Genomic DNA, 20,777 nt, shown 5'->3' with positions numbered 1-20,777 from the left:
ACGTAACCATTAGTCCCTTCTGGAAATGTTAGAACCGGTGCTGAAGTTAATCTATCCTTTAAGGCCTGGAAAACTCTATTCGCAAGCGTCAGTCTATTGAAACCTAGCTCCCTTCTGAGTTAACTTACATGGTTATCCTAATCTTGTACAATTCAGGAAATTTCCCTCTTCGGAGGCCCAAACTTCATCTTTTATCCCTCACAATTGTGCCCTTATCCCACTATTAAGGCAACATTTCATCTATTCTAAACGTTACTAGTCTTAGACTCTTTGAGTTTATTCGGGCTATATTGAGCCTTCTATAACTTAGAGAAACCATCAGCTCTCTTATGAACTTATTCCCAAGGACAGTTACAGAGTTCAGCCAGAATTCACATTTAGAAAATTTCGCATACAACTTCCCTTCTTCTAAAACTCTAAGCACAGTACACAGATGACCAGCATGCTCATCCTCTGAACGACAATACACCAATATATCATCAATAAATACAATTACGAATAGATCTAAGAAAGGCCTGAACACATGGTTCATCAAATCCATGAATATTGCTAGGGCATTGGTTAGACCGAACGACATAACCCGAAATTCAAAGTGCCCATATCTAGTCCTGAATATTGTCTTCGAAATATCTTCCTCCTTAACCCTTACCTGATGGTACCCGATCCTTAAGTCTATCTTTGAAAAACACTTGGCACCTTGTAACTGGTCAAATAAATCCTCAATCCTTGGGAGCGGGTACTTATTATTGATCGTCACCTTATTCAACTGCCTATAATTAATACACACTCATAAGGGACCATCTTTCTTCTTCACAAACTAAACAGGTGCTCCCTACGGTGACGTACTATTTCTGATAAAGCCTTTTTCAAGTAAGTCCTTTAGTTGTTTCTTTAACTCTTTCAACTCTGCGGGGGCCATTCTATACGAAGGAATAGATATTGGGTGAGTATCTGGTAGTCGGTCAATGGTAAACTCAATTTCTTGCTCTAGCGAAAGACCCGAAAGTTCATTGGGAAAAACATCGGAAAACTCACTAACCACTGGGATGGATTGAATGGTTGGTGACTCTACTACCGTATCCTGAACCCAAACTAAGTGATAAATACAACACTTACTGATCATCTTCCTTGCCTTGAGATAAGAAATAAATATGCATTTCGGCAATGCCGTATTACCTTCCCTCTCCAAAATAGGCTCCCCTGGAAATTGAAATCGGCCTATCTTTGATCTACACTTGATGTTAGCATAACAAAAGTTCAACCAATCCATACCCATTATAATATCAAGTTCTACCCAACTGAACACCGCGTACCTTGTCCTTGTTTATTATCAAATCTATCACGGGCCATTTCGGGCCATATTCATATATATAGGTAACAATATTAAAACTTAACTTGCATAACTAATTTAGAAAAAGGTTTATATACATAGGGGTCGACTAGGCCGTAGACAAATCATACCCAAAACTATATACAGGATACTATCTGCAAAACCTCTAAATAGGCATAACCATAATATATACAAGTCGGTACGGGGCTCCCTACATTCTCATAAAACAACCAAACACATTTAGAACCCTGACTTGGTAATATTCCAAGAAGAGGTGGAACTCACCAAACAAAAACTGACACTTGGAGGAAGTCTATAGTATAGGCTCCTTGCCTCGTCCTATATAAGAACCTCGATCGGACACACTTCGAAGCGGAATCTTCATGTCCTTATCAGTTACCTTCCTCCTCTTGGCCCGACTACTATCTTCTTCCTCTATGTATCCCATAACATACACCGACGAACCTTGATTGACGGACTCCCAAGACTGTGGACTATCCGGAATCTCAGAAGAGCTGGTGTCTACAAATACCTTGACATAATTTTGAGCCTGAGGGAATCCCGGCTGTGCCAATCCATGCACTACTCCCCTCATACCCTAATCAACGGGCTGTGAAACTAAGGGCCTTGGTGAGGTCGGAACTCCTCTCACCCCATCTACTGCCGGAGTGGTCGAAACAGCTCGAACATAAGACTCATATGGATCCTCGGATAGATCCTCCTCAATAGAACCCATGATCTTCGATGGGTCTGAATCCATAGTATAACTTATCTCTCTTTCTAACACCTTCGTAGCCTTTTGACCCGTGCTAACGGCTGTAGTCTTTGGAGGCATTGCTGAAAACGTAACGCATCGTTAGGAACATGAATGCTTATATCGCACGATCTAAGATAAGACGAGAGGATAACATCATATATTTCCTATAGCCTCCTATATATAAGTGTGGTGCACGACACACCCATAAACAAGACTCTACTAGACACAGTCTGTAGACAACCCTAGGACAAAACTGCTCTGATACCATTTTTGTCACGACCCAAACTGACGGGCCTCGATGGGTGCCTGAGTCCTACCTGTCAAACACTCATAAGCATGCGTCTAAGATACAAGCCTGGGTAACATCTGTTGAGTTACGAAAATATCATACGAGAAGGAAACCTGCCTTCAAGGCATATATACGTATATATGCAGAATACAATGGACGAGCCGGCAAGGCTGCTATAGACAAGTATAGCTCCAAAAACAAATCCGTCAAAACCACATACAACCCAACTAGATATACTGTCTACAGACCTCTAATGGAAACATAACTGTACAAAGACGGGACTGAGCCACGTCACACTCATATATATATATATACACAAACGTATCGAACCAAACTCAAAAGCAGCTTCGGATCAAGTGGAGCACACCAATTCTCGCTGATCAGGGATCCTAAGAAGGGGACCGTCAGCTTGCCTACTTGCACCTGTTCCTGAAATTATTTGAACGAATCTGCTTCTGCGAAATATGGACAAAATTCTGCTTTGAAATTCTTGAAATTGAGAAACAAAATTGGTAGCTCTTTGAAATTGAAATATTGGCTTCTTTTGAAATTTCAGTCGAAATTCTTGAATTGGTGAACGAAAGGATTCTACTTTTCACGTTTTGTTTTAAGAACCAAAGACAGAATGTAAAATGGTTGTTTGATCTTGAATGAAGGAATTTATTTTGCTCTCTTTTGTATATGACTATTATGACTAAGACCTAAATGAGTTAATATGACTAAGACCTAAATGAGTTAATATGACTAAGACTTGAATGAGTTACACGTTTCCTCCACTAAGCATATATGACCGATTGGTCATATATTTGAATTGTCTGTCTATTGCCACGTGGGAAGGGTGGGGTGGAGATTATAAATTTTTATCCACTTATTAGTTAACTGGGTAATATTTTGTTACCCGGTAATTAATAAATTACGTGCATAATTTAAAAATTATCACAAATTACTTAAAATTCTATTTATTGTTAAAATACTTCATATAGACTTTATATATTATACTACCGTGGTCATATGGTACCTTACATGGTACTAGTTCATAATTATTGGGTATTATCGCTCGACCGGTATTTTTATTCCAAATTGGCCACTTTTAACGAAACTCGTTTTCTTTAATCCGTGTACCCTTTATCCTTCATAACACTTATTTATCGCTTGTTATAAATAGCATAAGTACGTTAACGTCAAGATGATCTCATCCCCGAGTCTACGTCAGTTAACTAAAAATGAAATTTTACCGTACGAAAATGCGAGATGTAACAAACAAGAAGGTCGAGACCTACATCTCCAGAATTGACCAAATTCCGGGTGCACCTTGTCACACCTCCTTTTACTACCCCGAGATGGGTATTAAGGGAGTTTTTCCAATTAAAGTTACTAAAATCGAAACGGGATTATTTATTCAAATTCAAAGTCTCCACTTGGGATAATTTATGGTATCCCAAGTCACCGGTTTAAAATCCCGAATCGAGGAAGTTTGACTCTTATTTATGGTCTGCGAACATAGAAATTTGGGTAAGAATTTTTGTTAATCTAGGAGAAGGTGTTAGGCATTCCCGGGTTTTGTGGTTTTAGCATGGTCGCTTTGATCATACTTGGCTTAATCAAATTGTCAAATTACTCATTTTTGAACCTATGTACATTTCACTCTTTTAATTAAGAAATTATCTTGAAATGAGTCATGTGCACGTGTACCCATTTGTTTGGCGCGTCAAAAATTCTATCACGCGTACGTGTCCACAATTAATAATGTTTTATTATTATTAAGATAAGAATGTTTAATCAAAATTGCGCGAACGCATACTCTGATTTTGTTTTTAAAATCGTAATTATGTCACGCGAATGTGTACACAATCAAAATGATGTATTAAATCGTGCCTAAAGTATTTTCTACGAATATTCATGGTTATTTCTTTCTAAGTTTGAGATTATTGTAAGGAAATGAGCTACTGATATGAAATTGTTGAAGTATTTTTGTATAGAGTAAATACATAATAAACGCTAGCTTATTTTTTGTAGTATCTAAGTCCAAACCCCCGTAACTATTAGCTTATTAGATCAAAAGGCCAAAACTATCATCAATTTCACATTACTAATATATGTCCCAACCAACGTAATTATCATCTTTATTAATATTTCTAAATTCTAACTTTCATATCATATATCTAATAATAATCAAATCAAGATCTTATGTTTATAAAATAAAGAAAGAAAGAAAGAAAAAAAAATGTCCACATGCCTAATTGGGTGAAGCTTAACCCAAATCCCTTCATTCATTCATCAGACATCAACAAACTTATTTTTATTAACTAAGAGGAAGAACTCACAAGTTAATTTGCTAACTTATATTCCCTAATTAAATTAAAGCAAACAGCAAATTCCAAAGAGCTTTGTAGTTATGTATATATAAGGAAATATTATTATTACTTTCAAAAATGGTCTCCAGAAACATTAATACTTACTCAAGCTTTCACAGATCTAAGCTAATGAAAAGATAAAACTAAAAAAAAAAAAAAAAATTGATGCCATATTTTAAATTCAGTAAAGGATAAACATCAACAAGAAAGAAAGAAAAAGACTTTAATCTTAACACGAATGATGTCAGCATAATTGCAAGCTCAAATAACTAAAAGTATGCCTTTAATTGCACATAGTAATGAATAGTAAATAAACCAAACTTTGCAAATAAAGCTAAGTAAAGCAACGGACCTTTGAAAGCTGATTTTTTTATAATAATTTCTGTCAATGCGACGTACAACCAAATCTGGCGACTACGATCTACCGGAGCGAAAATCAAAGCAAACATATGGACGGAGTGAAACCCGATGATGGTAACCTCTACGATGACCCCTATATCATGGCATCAAATAACCAGAAATTCCAAAATGATTTTCTGAAAAATTGGATGGAATTAACTTTCTGTTGCTGTTTTTTCGTCAATGCAACAACATGAAGAGACAGGAGAAGAGAGACGGGGTGGTAGGGACGACTGGCTACAGTAGGCTACTAGCCAACTAGTGATGAAGTCCGGCAGTGGCAGTGGCGCCGAAAATCGACTAAAGGAGAAACTCCAACACTTAAAGGGGTGAAAGGCCGTTCTTTCAATTTTTGGAAAATAAAAGCTTGGCTCTTGTCTCTTGGTTCAGAGACCAATGACGATGGATAATTCCCTTTGTTTTTGGGAAGGTGCCGCTGCTCGTCTTTTTTTAGGGAGGGGTCTGATTATGATCTATCCTCTATTAGGTCTAGGATGTGTATATTTATGGGAAGGGGTCTAGGGTTAAGGATGGGATAATGAGCTAAGGGTAATTGGGCTTGGATTTAAGAAATTGGGTTGGACCATGCCTTTTGGGTTTGAATTTAGGCTAAGAAGACCAAATAATACAATGTATCTATAAAGTGTACAAATCACTATTAAATAAAATAAAATAATATAAGACCAAATACTAAAAGTGAAACTATTTTTGCATATATTTTTTAATTTTATGTAAAGTAGATAAACTAAAAGTAACTAAATAAAACATCGATTAGCTAAATAAAAGAAAATATTTTTGTAATTTTTATTTTTGTGACAAAATAAAGTAAAGGGTCAAAACTAGTTGAAATAACTATATTAGACTTAAACTAAATATTTAACACTAAAATGTGTAAAATCTTGGGGAGGGTCAAAAATCACATGTCTACAGCTGCCTCTTTTTAATTGGAAATACGAAGTATTTTCAAACAAAGAACGACTACACAGGTTTTTTGACCCAACCCTTATTTAGGGAGACCAAAAACTAAAAGAAAGGAGAATGTGACTGAGCCCTGGTATCTGAGCTGCCTACATATCCTTGGCTATAAAGGAATCAGGCCACGTGTAGTTCAAAAGTAGAAACAATGATGGAGTATACTCAGGTGGAGAGCCGGTCGAGGTATTGTTCTGTCGAGATTCCGGTCCACGGTCCTGTTATTACATCAGAAATCAAAAAAATGAAAAAGACTAGCTAAGCCTGTCAACTACGAGTTACAAGGTTCCTATCTATAAGTCTTCTGAAGCTTGATCTTGAGTCTTGAATAGTTCTTCATGCAGACTTTAGATTTGAACCTTGGCGCTTGTTAGCTGCAGGTACTAGCTCGTTCTTCTTCAGCTTTTAGGATCAAGAGCAGACATGTAGTGCTTGTGACTTCAACCACGTCTTGAGCAGTTCACATCTTTCTCTGCTTCTGTATTTTGGATTCACTTCTCTCTTTTTTTTCTTTTTCCCCCTTTTATTTTATATTCTGGATTGAGACTACTTCTATTGGTCATCTCAGACTGTTGACCCGCATTCTTGCCGCGAGATTCTGCTACTTCTAACTTGAATTGAACTCTGAAATGACTTCCCTTGTACTCCAGGTAGGCGCCTGATTGCCAAAATTTGAACTGTATTCCCTTGTTCTCCAGGTGGGCGCCTGATTTCCAAAACTTGAACTGTATTCCCTTGTTCTCCATGTGGGCGTCTGATTGCCAAAACTTGAATTGTATTCTCTTATAATCCAGGTGGGCGCCTTGATTGTCAAAACTTGAACTGTATTCCCTTGTTCTCCAACTAGGCGCCTGATTGCCAAAAACATGAACTGTCTTCCCTTGTTCTCTAGGTGGGCGCCTGATTGCCAAAAACTTGAACTGTATTCCCTTATTCTCCAGGTGGGCGTCTGATTGCCAAAATTTGAACTGTATTCCCTTGTTCTCCGGGTGGGCGCCTGATTGCCAAAACTTGAATTGTATTCCCTTGTTCTCCAGGTGAGCGCCTGATTGCCAAAGACTTGATCTGTATTCCCTTGTTCTCCAGGTAGGTGCCTGATTGCCAAAAACTTGAACTGTATTCCCTTGTTCTCCAAGTGGGCGCCTGATTGCCAAAACTTGAACTGTATTCCCTTGTTCTCCAGGTGGACATGCCTGATTTTCAAAACTTGAACTATATTCCCTTGTTCTTTAGGTGGGCGCTTGATTGTCGAAACTTGAACTGTATTCCCTTGTTTTCCAGGTGGGTGCCTGACATTAAAACAAAACAGACAAAATAAAAGAAACTTTTCTGCCCTAGTTGGGTATCTGGGCACATTTGTGAGTGCTAATCAAATCATGTTATCCAAAAGAGCTCTAAGAACATAAAAGCTAAATCCCATTATCCAGGAGGACCCTGAAAATTTCAAGATACATCTCAGCTTAAGAGTGAAAACTTTAAAACTAAATTATATTTCCTAAAGGTAGAACTTATGCCAAATCCTGTTATCTATGAAGGTCTTGAAATTTAACTAGGTCTCATTATCCAGGAGGGTCCTGAGAACTTTTAAAATTAAATCCCATTATCCATGAGGGCCCTGAAAATTTTAAATTAAATCTCATTATCCAGGAGGGTCCTGAAAAGCAGAGAGTGAACTTACCTGAGCCATGCTCGCTTCCTGGAGGATCTTTGCAGAACGAACAAAATTCCTTGCCCCTGAACCATGCTTTCCTCATGGAGGGTTCCTGTAGATCGAACAAATTTTCTTTCCCCTTCTCAAACCACCTTTGTGCTGACAAAATTTGGGCACGACACTTAAAAAATTTAAGCTTCCAAGCTTTGATTTGGACATAGTCTTCGTCCCTGTTTCAAACGAAGAAAACCGTGAGTTTATAAATGTGGTGGTTGGTTTTTGGCCTTGACTTTGAGGGTGATTGCTCCTTCACTTCCCATGATAACTTTGATTTCAACTCGAAAGACCTTGCTTGTTTATTGACTAACCACTTTCTCTGTCCCCCTTATCATAGAAAATACCTCTGATCCGTTCAAACCCAACATCCTCTATCTGTTGCATTTTGCTCATGAATTGACATTTACCGAACCTTTGTATTTCACATGAATCCCAAAGCATGTTGATTGTTACCAACTCAAAGCGCTTGCTTTTCTTTCCTGACTTATACCATTTTGATGTGCTAGCCAGTTCTCGTTTTGTACAATTGGAAAGCTGGTGGCAAATTTGAAGTCATTTCTCACTTGTTCTGACCAAACAGACTTAGAAAGAGGAAGTAAACAAGATAAAAGGAACAGAGTAAAGGAAAATGGAAAGAGATGATTCTTATTAAGAAAACTACAAAGTAGAAATTATCAGATGTGGAATGACCATGGCATGCACCTTTGGATTAAGTGGCCTAACCTGTCAAGCAAATCTAATATTCAACTATTGTTGTACCTCTAAACTGTGAAACTAGGCTTCAATGCTCTAATTATCCAATCTGATTCACGATCCTTATTCGACTTGTAGTGCCCAAAGGGTTTTCCCCATCAAGCCTCTCTCATTTTGTTCTTTCTCTCAACTCACCATCGCCTTATGGTTCCTGTGAAGGTTTTCACCAATAAGACTATCTCATTTTGTTCTTTTCTTCTTATTTCCTCTGATTCTGCAGATGACAAGGCATTAACCATGGTAAAACATCATATACTCTTGGCATGTCTAAACTCAGCACTCTCAAAGATTATCTGGAAGGTCTTTTTTGGACTGTAATGTGGCTTTTGGACAGGGTTAGAAAGAAAGGATATCATAAAGGCTCAAAATAACTAAGACAACGGGGCTAATTTATTTACAACTTTTGGAATCCATTCTAAAAACTTTGCCCCAATTTCTAAAATAAGGGAATTTGATTCTTTTTTTTTCTTTACCTTTGGAGTTACTAAGAAAGACTGTCCTACTTTCAACTTCGTGGGATTATGAAATATTTCATTTGATATGACCGAACCGTAAGGCTGCCTACGTATCTTGTGGTGACAAGAATCAGGACAAACGTAGTTCACACAAATACTTTCTTTTTGTTGCTATTTTCCTTTTTCTTTTTCTTTCTTTCTTTTCCTTCTTTTTTTCTTTTTTTCTTTTTTTTATTTTCCCCTTTTTTTCTTTTTTTCTTTATCTCTATTTTTGAATTTTCCTTTTGGAATGAAATTTCTAAAATAAACTTATGGGAACATGAACTTTTTTTTTCGTATGACTCTAACTTGATTCCAAAAGAGGGGAGGTCAAAGAAATCAGTATAGGCTCAAAAGGGTATTCGAATGGTATAAGTGTGTGGGTAGTTGAAAGAGGGCCACCCAATCCCTGAAAATGCCAAGTACAACACATGAAACTTGAAATGAAAAAGGAAGAGCACACACAATATTTTTTTACAGCTTCGGTATTGATATCACTGACACGCTTTCCACTTTTTTTAGTGCCTTGTCAAATACATAACTCTCGTTGGGTAATTTCTTCTTCACAGTGGATACCTTCCGTCAGTTCAGAGCAAACTTCTTTGGCTTTATCTTGTTACTTGAGGTACACTTGAACTCAAAACTGCTCGCTTCAAATTGTTTGGGATCCACCCTCCTTTAACAAATCCTTGTCATCCTATTAACTTCCCAGGTTATCTGCCCCAGTTTAACACAGTCCGGGCTTCAAATGATATTAAAATGTCCAAATCTATACTAATTTAACTCAAATGTCCCTATCATCTTCAAAACTTGTTTCATTGCTTCATGATTAGACTAACTATTATGACCAGGCTAAGAATTATGCGTACATGACATGTCACTAGAGTCAACAGGAAAAGAACTATTAAAGGAAAAGGGAACTAAACAAAAATGACTAGAAATATTAGGAAACAGGAAATTGTATTAGATAGATGGTGAAAGGGTTTGAACAACAAAACAAACAAAACACACTAGGGTTACGACCCTGGAAAAACCTAAATAACACTAAAAGGGGTACTACGACTAAATGAACTAGGCAAAATAAAATGATAGAAAGGTTTGAGTCATAAGACAATATCTGGATTACAACCCTGAAATAACCCAGAAAATAGAAATGACAACAAAATAAACCACCAGGACTCCTCCCCGGGTAACTAAGAAGGGAGCGTCTTTCCAATTACCAAGCTAGACGTCTTAGCCACTGAGTTCCACATCAATATTACCAATACCATTAACAATATCAATCACATTGACTTCAGTCAGCAAGTTCCCAAGAGAATTCTCATGCTCCCTATCAACACACATCATCCCCACAAAGTGTGCATCATCATGTGCAGGTAAAGGATTATGCGCGATATGCTGGGTGTCACTGTCTTGGATCACAATTATCCCTTCTTGAATCATTCTTTCTATTTCCTTTTTCAAAGCACAAAAAACTTCAATGTTATGACCTTGGAAACTACAGTGGTATATGCACCATACAGTAGGATTAAAACCTTTTTTATATGGGTCTGGCGTATAGCCGAGGAGCGGCTCAATCAGGCCAGAATGTTTTAACTTTTCAAACAAGTTTGTGTAGGATTCTCCGATGGGCGTGAAATTATCCTTTTGCCTTTGTTTCCCTCCATGCCACAGTTTTCTAGGATTGTTGGATGCTCGAAAATGTTGTGAAGGAGCACGAGAATTTTGGGATGCTGGTGCTCGCCGTAGGGAGTGACCTAGTGGTTGGACAAATGGCCGGATGTTGTTCGGAGGATAATACTGGGGTGGATTATGTGGAGTTTGGGGATGTTCATGAGGTCGGTATTGAGGCTGAAAGCATTTAGCAGGAATGCCCACTGGATCCTGTCGTTGGCGAGGCTCAACAACATCTTTTCTATCAATGGGAGGACTGTCCCTAGCAACTTGTTCGTTCCATCTGAACCAAAATTCCCTAAAACTTTCCTTGGGTTTCTTTTCCATCTGTGATTGGGAGGAGCGGTCTGGGACAATATCTATCTTGTACTTAAAGTGTCGCACAAAATCTTGAGCCATGTCATCCCATGTTTGCCACTTACCAAATGAGTATGCCATTCCAAAGCTGTCCCAGTCAGGCTCTCACTAAAATACGCCATCAACAACTTATCTTTCCCGCCAACACTTATCATTTCACTACAATAACCCCTCAGATGAGCTATTGGATCTCCACGCCCATTATACAAATTAAACTTTGGCATCTTAAACCCTTTTAGCTTTCTGGATATCTCATCTTGCTTCAATATCTTAGCAGGCTTTGCATTCTCACCGAGATCAAAATGAGGAGCATAAGAGTATGGACCCGAGACCTTGAAAATTGGCTCTGGAGCATAATGTTGGGCATCAGGGATTTTGAACATAGTCTCGCTAGAGTATCGAGGAAAGATAGCAGGTGAATGATCTACAAAAACATGAGTGGTCAAAGGAGCGGGATATGAGGTGGTTCTGGAGGTGGAGTGTGAAAAGGTTGTGGGGAAATATCCTGGACTTGTGACAGTGGCAGAGTGGTGACAAGGCTTTCTGTGTAGTTAGTGAGAACTGATGGTGGAGGGCACTCACTAATCCAGGCTTGGTATATTTTGGCCATCTGTCCTTTGGACCTTCAGACCTCTTCTCTCAACTCAGATTCCGATTCAACAATTCCCTTAGACGGATCAATAACTCCTGTGTCCAAGCCTTTGCTAGCCATGGCTACCTTACTCTTTGACCTTATGTTGTATGGATGAGTTACTTAAGAACCACAAACCAACCACCCTTCTGCTTAATGAAGATAACAAAAAGAACAAAATTGGGTCATCCTGTTAGCATTAGGATATTTAACAGCTAAAAATATCACATTGCGTGCAATGCACCTAGCAACAATTAACGGTTCTAGAATGACTTCGAGGGTTACAAGGTCACTTGGAATCATCCCAATTTGTTCCCTTCAATATTCTCTTTTCGTTTCTTTTCTAGCACTTGCTTGCTCATTTTCCTTCCTCTTTTTTTTTTCTAATTATCACTCTTTTCTTTCCTCTCATTTCTCACATCCCATAATTTCATATCTTTTTTTTCTTTTAATAAAAAAATAATTCGATCGAACCCTATGTAGGTTGCCTACGTATCATGACGCCGCATGAATCAGATCTTTGTGTAGCTCGGGAATGTAACGGATAAATTAAACTAAAAATAAAAATCTTTTTGGATTACTCATTACAACCTTTTTTTATTTTCGAATACAAAACAGGAAATATGATAACGAGAGACTCAACTCAACTATACTACGACAAACTCCAACACCAACTAAAAGAATCATTACTACTGGACATGGCTATAAAGTACAAGACAACATAAAAAGAAACAGACTCAAAACATAAAAAATCTCCTTAAGCAACTCTTGAATGCAACGGTCCTGACCAGATGGCCCCCGGATGTCTGCCATGCTCAAAATCCGGTGAGTAGATCCACACCTGTATGAGAAAATTAAAACCAAATGGAGTTAAAGATTTAGAACACTATGTGAGACTATAACACTCCCTACTGGACACATGCATGACATGATTGATGCTATTTTTGCAAAACGTCTTATGTGGACAAAAGGTGGCTAGAAGTGCAAACTCGACAAAAGTGACCTCTAAGATATGGAAAATTACTTTGCAAAAATGACTCATTTTATAGAAATGGTTTGTGTGGACAAAAATGGCTAAGCATGCAAATTCAACACAATGGACCTTAAATAGAGAGAACATCTTATTGTGGACTTAGAACTCTAAAACATAGGTCACTGAACCACTTTTGCGAAAATGACCCCATTTTGCAAGAACGACCGATGTGGCCAAAAGCGGCAAGACATGCAAATTCGATAAGGGTGGGTCTTAAAGTAAAGAAACACCTAATTGTGGATTCAAGACTCTTTAGACAATTAAACAAACCACTTTGCAAAAATAGTCATATTTTGCAAAAAAGGCCAATATAGCCAAAAGTGGCTAGAGATGCAAGATTTGGCTACGACCATTGAAGCCAAGAACCTAAGACTCACTAAGAAGACCGGACCCTATGTGGGTTGCCTACATATCCCGCCCCGAGAGACGAGAATCAGGTTCGCGTAGTTCGAAAAAATCGGATACGGGCGGGAATTAAAAAAAATAACTAATTTAGAGAAAATATTTTTTTTGTTTTGAAAAATGATGAAACATGTAAACTCTTTTTGAATTTTCTTTTTCCTCTTTTTTCTTAAATTATTTTTTCAGAAAATGATGGGAAAGTTCGAATTTGTTTTTTGGATTTTCATTTTTTTGTCTTTTTCTTAAAAAAGTTGTGAAAGAAAATATAACTGGGCCCTACTTGGTTTATTTTCACACTTCACCCTCTTTTTTTCTCATTTACCCTCCACCATCATTGGTCCGCTAAATGACCTTTTTTTTACCCTTGAAGAATGGAACATTTAGCATATATGATGCATCAGGATGGTCTTTTATTTTTTCGGGTACACCTGTCCTAGACGGACCCAACCCCTGTGTTGAGTCCCCAAAGTCAAATGCACGTGATGCAAACAAACGTTCCTATTAGGGATCCGACATAAGGTTATGTTATTCTAATTTTAAACCTGGGGTTGTGTTCTTGACCTGGCTTATCCGAGTGGACAACTCGAACCGAAGAGGGGGCACCGTACTGGGAGCACTAAATTCTACCCGGTCTTGTTGTTGGCCCAGCCTCGTTCTATTTGGTATGTCTTCTACAGAAAAAGCGGGCCACGCGAACATGTGCATCATTTTCAGGAGACTCAAAAGGGTGACGTAAGAAGATAGTTATATACAATTCAAACAATATCGAAATGGTAAATAAACAGCAATTAACACATTAGGTTCACAAAAATACAGTAATATTAACAATAAACAAAGCCAAATAAAATCATACTAAAAAGCTCGAATTCTTGAACCATGAACCAGGATTCTGGGTTCTTGTCCCCAGTAGGGTCGCCAGAGCTGTTACACCTCCTTTTACTACCTCGAGATGGGTATTAAGGGAGTTTTTCCAATTAAAGTGACTAAAATCAAAATAAGATTTTTTATTCAAATTCAGAGTCGCCACTTGGGATAATTTATGATGTCCCAAGTCACCAATTTAAAATCACGCATGAATCAGATCTTTGCATAGTTCGAAAAAAGTAACGGATAAATTAAACTAAAAATAAAAACCTTTTTTGATTACTCATTACAACCTTTTTTTATTTTCGAATACAAAACAGGAAATATGATAACGAGAGACTCAACTCAACTATACTACGACAAACTCCAACACCAACTAAAAGAATCATTACTACTGGACATGACTATAAAGTACAAGACAACATAAAAAGAAACAGACTCAAAACATAAAAAATCTCCTTAAACAACTCCTGGATGCAATAGTCCTGACCAGATGCCCCCCGGATGTCTGTCATGCTCATAATCCGGTGAGTAGATCCACACCTCTATGAGAAAACTAAAACCAAATGGAGTTAAAGATTTAGAACACTATATGAGACAATAACACTCCCTACTGGACACATGCAGGACATGATTGAGGCTATTTTGCAAAAGGGCTTATGTGGCAAAAAGGTGGCTAGAAGTGCAAACTTGACAAAAGTGACCTCTTAGATATGGAAAATTACTTTGCAGAAATGACCAATTTTATAGAAATGGTCTATGTGGACAAAAATGGCAAACATGCAAATTCAACACAATGGACCTTAAACAGAGAGAGCATCTTATTATGGACATATAACTCAAAAACATGGGTCACTGAACCACTTTTGCGAAAATGATCCCATTTTGCAAGAACGGCCGATATGGCCAAAAGCGGCTAGACATGCAAATTCGATAAGGATGGGACTTAAAGTAAAGAGACACCTAATTGTGGATTCAAGACTCATTAGACAATTAAACAAACCACTTTGCGAAAATAGTCATATTTTGCAAAAACGGCCAATGTAGCCAAAAGTGGATAGAGATGCAATATTTGGCTACGATCCTCGAAGCAAAGAACCTAAGACTCACTAAGAAGACCGGACCCTATGTGAGTTGCCTACGTATCCCTCCCCGAGAGACCAGAATCAGATTCGCGTAGTTCGAAAAAATCGGATACGGGCGAGAATTAAAAAAAATAACTAATTTAGAGAATATATTTTGTTTGTCTTTGTTTTGAAAAATGATGAAACATGTAAACTCTTTTTGGATTTTCTTTTTCCTCTTTTTTTAATATTTTTTTTCCGGAAAATGATGGGAAAGTGCAAATTTTTTTTTGGATTTTTCATTTTTTGTCTTTTCTTAAAAAAGTTTTGAAAGAAAATATGACTGGGCCCTACTTGGTTTATTTTCATACTTCACCCTCTTTTTTCTCATTTACTCTCCACTATCATTGGTCCGCTAAATGACCTTTTTTTACCCTTGAAAAATGGAACATTTAGCACATAGGATGCATCAGGATGGTCTTTTATTTTTTCGGGTACACCTGTCCTAGATGGACCCAACCCCTGTGTTGAGTCCCCAAATTCAAATGCACGTGATGCAAACAAACGTTCCGACTAGGGATCCGGCATGAGGTTATGTTATTCTAAGTTTAAACTTGGGGTTGTGTTCTTGACCTGGCTTACCCGAGTGGACAACTCGAGCCGAAAAGGGGGCAACGTGCTGGGAGCACTAAAGTCTACTCGGCCTTGTTGCTGGCCCAACCTCATTTTATTTGGTATTACTTCTACAGAAAAAGCGGGCCACGCGAACGTGTGCCCCATTTTCAGGAGACTCAGAGGGGTGGCGTAAGAAGACAGTTATATACGATTCAAACAATATCGAAATGGTAAATAAACAACAATTAGCACATTAAGTTCGCAAAAATACAGTAATATTAACAATAAACAAAGCCAAATAAAATCATACTAAAGAGCTCGAATTCTTGAACCCTGAACCAGAGATTATGGGTTCTTGTCCCCAGCATAGTCGCCAGAGCTGTCACACCTCCTTTTACTATCTCGAGATGGGTATTAAGGGAGTTTTTCCAATTAAAGTGACTAAAATCAAAACGGGATTTTTTATTCAAATTCAGAGTCGTTAGTTGGAATAATTTATGGTGTCCCAAGTCACTGGTTTAAAACCCCGAATCGAGGAAGTTTGACTCTTATTTATGGTCTACGAACACAGAAATCCGGGTAAGAAATTCTGCTAACCCGGAAGAAGGTGTTAGGCATTCCCGGGTACCTTTGATCATACTTGGCTTAATCAAATTGTCTAATTACTCATTTTAGAACTTATGTGCATTTGCCTCTTTTAATTAAGAAATTATCTTGAAACGGGTCACGCGTACGTGTACCCATTTATTTGGCGTGTCAAAAATCCTGTCACGCGTACGTGTTCACAATTAATAATGCTTTAGAACGTTTAATCAAATTTGCGCGAACGCGTACTCTGATTTTATTTTTAAAATCGTAATTATGCCACGCGAACGTGTACACAATCACAATGATGTATTAAATCGCGCTTAAAGCATTTTCTACGAATATTCATGGTTATTTCTTTCTAAATTTGAGATTATTGTAAGAAAATGAGCTACTGATATGAAATTGTTGAAATATTTTTGTATAGAGTAAATACAGAATAAAGTCCAGCTTATTTTTTGTAGTATCTAAGTCCAAACCTACGTAACTATTATGGCTTATTAAATCAAAAAGCCAAAACAATCATCAATTTTCCATTACTAATATATACCCCAACCAACGCAACTATCATCTTTATTAATGTTTCTAAATTCTAACTTTCATAACATATATCTAGTAATAATCAAATCAAGATCATATGTTTACAAAATAAAGAAGGAAAGAAAGAAAAAAAAATGTCCACATGCCTAATTGGGTGAAGCTTAGCCCAAATCCCTTCATTCATTCATCAGACATCAACAAACTTATTTTTATTAACTAAGAGGAAGAACGCACAAATTAATTTGCTGACTAAATTCCATAATTAAATTAAAGCAAACAGTAAATTCCAAAGATCTTTGAAGTTATGTATATATAAGGAAATATTATTATTACTTTCAAAAATGGTCTCCAGAAACATTAATGATTACTCAAGCTTTCACAGATCTAAGCTAATGAAAAGATAAAACTAAAAAAAAAAAATTGATGCCATATTTTAAATTCAGTAAAGGATAAACATCAACAAGAAAGAAAAAAAAGACTTTAATCTTAACACAAAAATGATGGCAGCACAACAGCAAGCTCAAATTACTAAAAGTATGCCTTTAATTGCATATAGTAATGAATAGTAAATAAACCAAACTTTGCAAATAAAGCAGAGTAAAGGAACGAACCTTTGAAAGCTAATTTCTTTTTTAATAATAATTTCTGTCAATGCGACGTACAACCAAATCCGGCGACTGCGATCTACCGGAGCGAAAATCAAAGCAAACCTTCGGACTGAGCAGAACCCGATGATGGTAACCTCTACGACGACCCCTACATCATGACATCAAATAACCAGAAATCCCAAAATGATTTTTTGAAAAATTGGATGGAATTAACTTTCTGTTGCTATTTTTTTCGTCAATGCAGCAACATGAAGAGACAGGAGAAGAGAGACGGGGTGGTAAGGACGACTAGCTACAATAGGCTACCAGTGATGAAGTCCGGCAACGGCAGTGGCGCCGAAAATCGACCAAAGGAGAAACTCCAACACTTAAAGGGGTGAAAGGTCGTTCTTTCAATTTTTAGAAAATGAAAGCTTGGCTCTTGTCTCTTGGTTCAGAGACCAATAACAATGGAGAATTCCCTTTGTTTTTGGGAAGGTGCCGCTGCTCGTCTTTTTTAGGGAGGGGTCTGATTATGATCTATCCTCTATTAGGTCTAGGATGTGTATATTTATGGGAAGGGGTCTAGGGTTAAGGATGGGATAATGAGCTAAGGGTAATTGGGCTTGGATTTTGGGTTGGATTATGCCTTTTGGGTTTGAATTTAAGCTAAAAAGATCAAATAATATAATGTATCTATAAAATGTAAAAATGACTCTTAAATAAAATAAACTAATATAAGACTAAATATTAAAAGTGAAACTATTTTTGTGTATATTTTTTAATTTTATGAAAAATAGATAAACTAAAAGTAACTAAATAAAATATCGATTAGCTAAATAAAAAAAAAAATTGTAATTTTTATTTTTGTGACAAAATAAAGTAAAGGGTCAAAACTAGTTGAAATAACTATATTAGACCTAAACTAAATATTTAACACTAAAATGTGTAAAATCTTGGGGAGGGTAAAAAATCACATGTCTACACATCCCCAGTCCTGAAAGGTGTGGATTCGAAGTAGTTCGTGCAAAGGCCGTTCCTAGAGGAAGCGGCTCCGAAACCCATTCCAAAGAAGTTCAGAATGCTAGAACTCCCAAAATACAACGGGACCTCAGACCCCAATGAGCACGTTACTGCTTACACTTGCGCAGTGAAGGGTAACGACATAAAGGACGACGAGATCGAGTCCGTCTTATTGAAAAGGTTTAGGGAAATGCTCTCGAAGGGGGCCATGATATGGTATTACAACCTTGCTCCCAACACCATAGACTCATTTGCCATGCTGGCAGACTCCTTCATGAAGGCATATGCCAGTGCCATCAAAGTAGCAACGAGGAAATATGACGTGTTGAAGATCAAGCAGAGGGAGAACGAAATGCTGTGAGAGTTCGTATCTCACTTCCAAACGGAACGAATGGAACTACCACCGATCTCTGACGACTGGGCGGTGCAGGCCTTCACTCAAGGTCTGAACGAACGAAGCTCAGTTGCTTCAAAGCAGCTAAAAGAGAATCTGGTTAAATATCCCGCCGTGACTTGGTCGGACGTCCATAACCGATACCAGTCAAAAATCAGGGTCGAGGAAGACTAGCTAGGAGCCTCTTTGAGCTCAGTATACCCAAGCATGCTCATGGCGAAGGAGCCAATGCCAAACAAAGAAAGATAAACCATACACCAAAGACAGAAGGAATGCCCCGAGGTGCAACCCACCTCGCAACGATCGAAGGATAGACCGAGGATAGAATCCTCGGGGACTCATCAACAGAGCCGGATTCGAAAGGAATGCGGGGCCAACGGAGGTGCCTCGCATATCAGAATACAACTTCAATGTCGTTGTGTCAGACATCGTGTATGCCATCAACAAAACTAGAGACGCCAGATGGCCCAGACCTGTACAATTGGATCCTTCATAAAGGAACTATAATTTAGTATGCGAGTTTTACAACACGCACGGACACAAGACCGAAGATTGTCGGCAACTCCGGGAGGAAGTGGCCCGGTTACTCGACAATGGCCATCTTCGGGAATTCCTCAGCGACCAAGCCAAAAACCAGTTTCGACAAAAGGGAAACAACCAAAAAGAACAAAGCAACAAGCCGCAACATGTCATCCATACGATCTTTTGAGACGGCTGCCACTAGCCGAAACGCGAAAGTCCCCTCCAACAGAGGGACTAAGAGATAAATCGACGAATAAATAGTAGCTGCGAGACCATCTCCAAGGTTTGAAAGTGCCATCGCCACTAAGGTATAACCATCTCCTTTTTATTTTATATCATATTTCATGCTGACCCTTATGCAGGCGCCCTACCGAAGTAGTCAAAGCACTGACCCAGCTCAAAGACCTTAAGGTTTTAAATCATTCGTTGCACTATTTTCCTTCGACCAGGTTTCATCCCGAGAAAGGTTTTACCGGCAAGGTTTTTAACGAGGCAACACTCATATGCTACCTTAGCAAGATCCAGCAACTGTTCAAGGCTTCTTTTGCAATCAACCTCGAACACTGGGGGGCATCCCCTGGAAGGACATCTGCTCGGAAAAGTCAATAAATGCCAAATGGGGTCCCAATAGAAAAATGATGTACCGGGCCAAACGGTCAAACGAACCATGCCCGTGTAACCGGGCCCCTGATAGCAAAAACATGTACACTTGTACCAAACAATTGAAGAATATCTTTTAACAAAGCATCTCGCACTCCAAAAGAAGCTCAGCACCTCCGCAAAAACGACTTCTATGCCAAAAACGTCTTAAATACTCGGGGACTGTCGTCAACAATTCAACACTTGAATGACCTGTGGGTCGGGACTCCAAAATCATAAGCCCTCATAGAAGGCAACATGAAAATCGCAAAACATCTCCAATGCCGAAAGTACCCTAAATACTCGGGGACTGGCGTTAAAATCTCAAAAAACACACGACCTCAGGGTCGGGATCTCCAAAATCGTAAGCTCTCGACGAGGCAATACAAAGTTTGCAAATAATGGCTTCCGAGTCAAGAAACCCTCGACGACTCGAGGACTGCCGTCAAGCGCCACCTCCATCGACTTATCAAAATCGAGGCCATAAGACCCCGAGCGGGCAGACTCGGTCTCGTAAGACCTACATAAGGCAGCAACTATATCTGTAAGACCTCAAGCAAGGCATGAACAATACTTGTACCAAGTATTCAAAACTATAAGACCCCAATGGCATGTAAAACTTGTAAGACCTTACTAAAGGCATAAACCCGATCCCAAAGTTTCGGCTATATATCGAACTTGTAAGACCCCTAAAAAGGCATACCCGTGATATAGATGCCGAAACTACTTCACTCGGGACTCAAAGGCTCCAGCCAAACACAAGTGACTCCGGTCACACGGCTGTACCAGCC

The 20,777-nt window shown here is 38.4% G+C and overlaps 1 long non-coding RNA gene across 1 annotated transcript; it reads right to left on the bottom strand.

Moving 5' to 3' along the window:
- Window positions 1–12,295: 12,295 nt before the first annotated feature.
- Window positions 12,296–17,986, bottom strand: LOC107802563 (uncharacterized). The gene is made up of 2 exons (XR_012694232.1): window positions 17,433–17,986; window positions 12,296–12,559 (listed from the first exon to the last, which is right to left on the bottom strand). It is a non-coding gene; the product is annotated as an uncharacterized LOC107802563 (long non-coding RNA).
- Window positions 17,987–20,777: the final 2,791 nt, after the last annotated feature.

The sequence above is a fragment of the Nicotiana tabacum genome, chromosome 8 (genome assembly GCF_000715075.1).
Source record: "Nicotiana tabacum cultivar K326 chromosome 8, ASM71507v2, whole genome shotgun sequence".
Classification (NCBI taxonomy): Eukaryota; Viridiplantae; Streptophyta; class Magnoliopsida; order Solanales; family Solanaceae; genus Nicotiana; species Nicotiana tabacum.
This window is presented reverse-complemented; position numbering and strand designations above follow the sequence as displayed.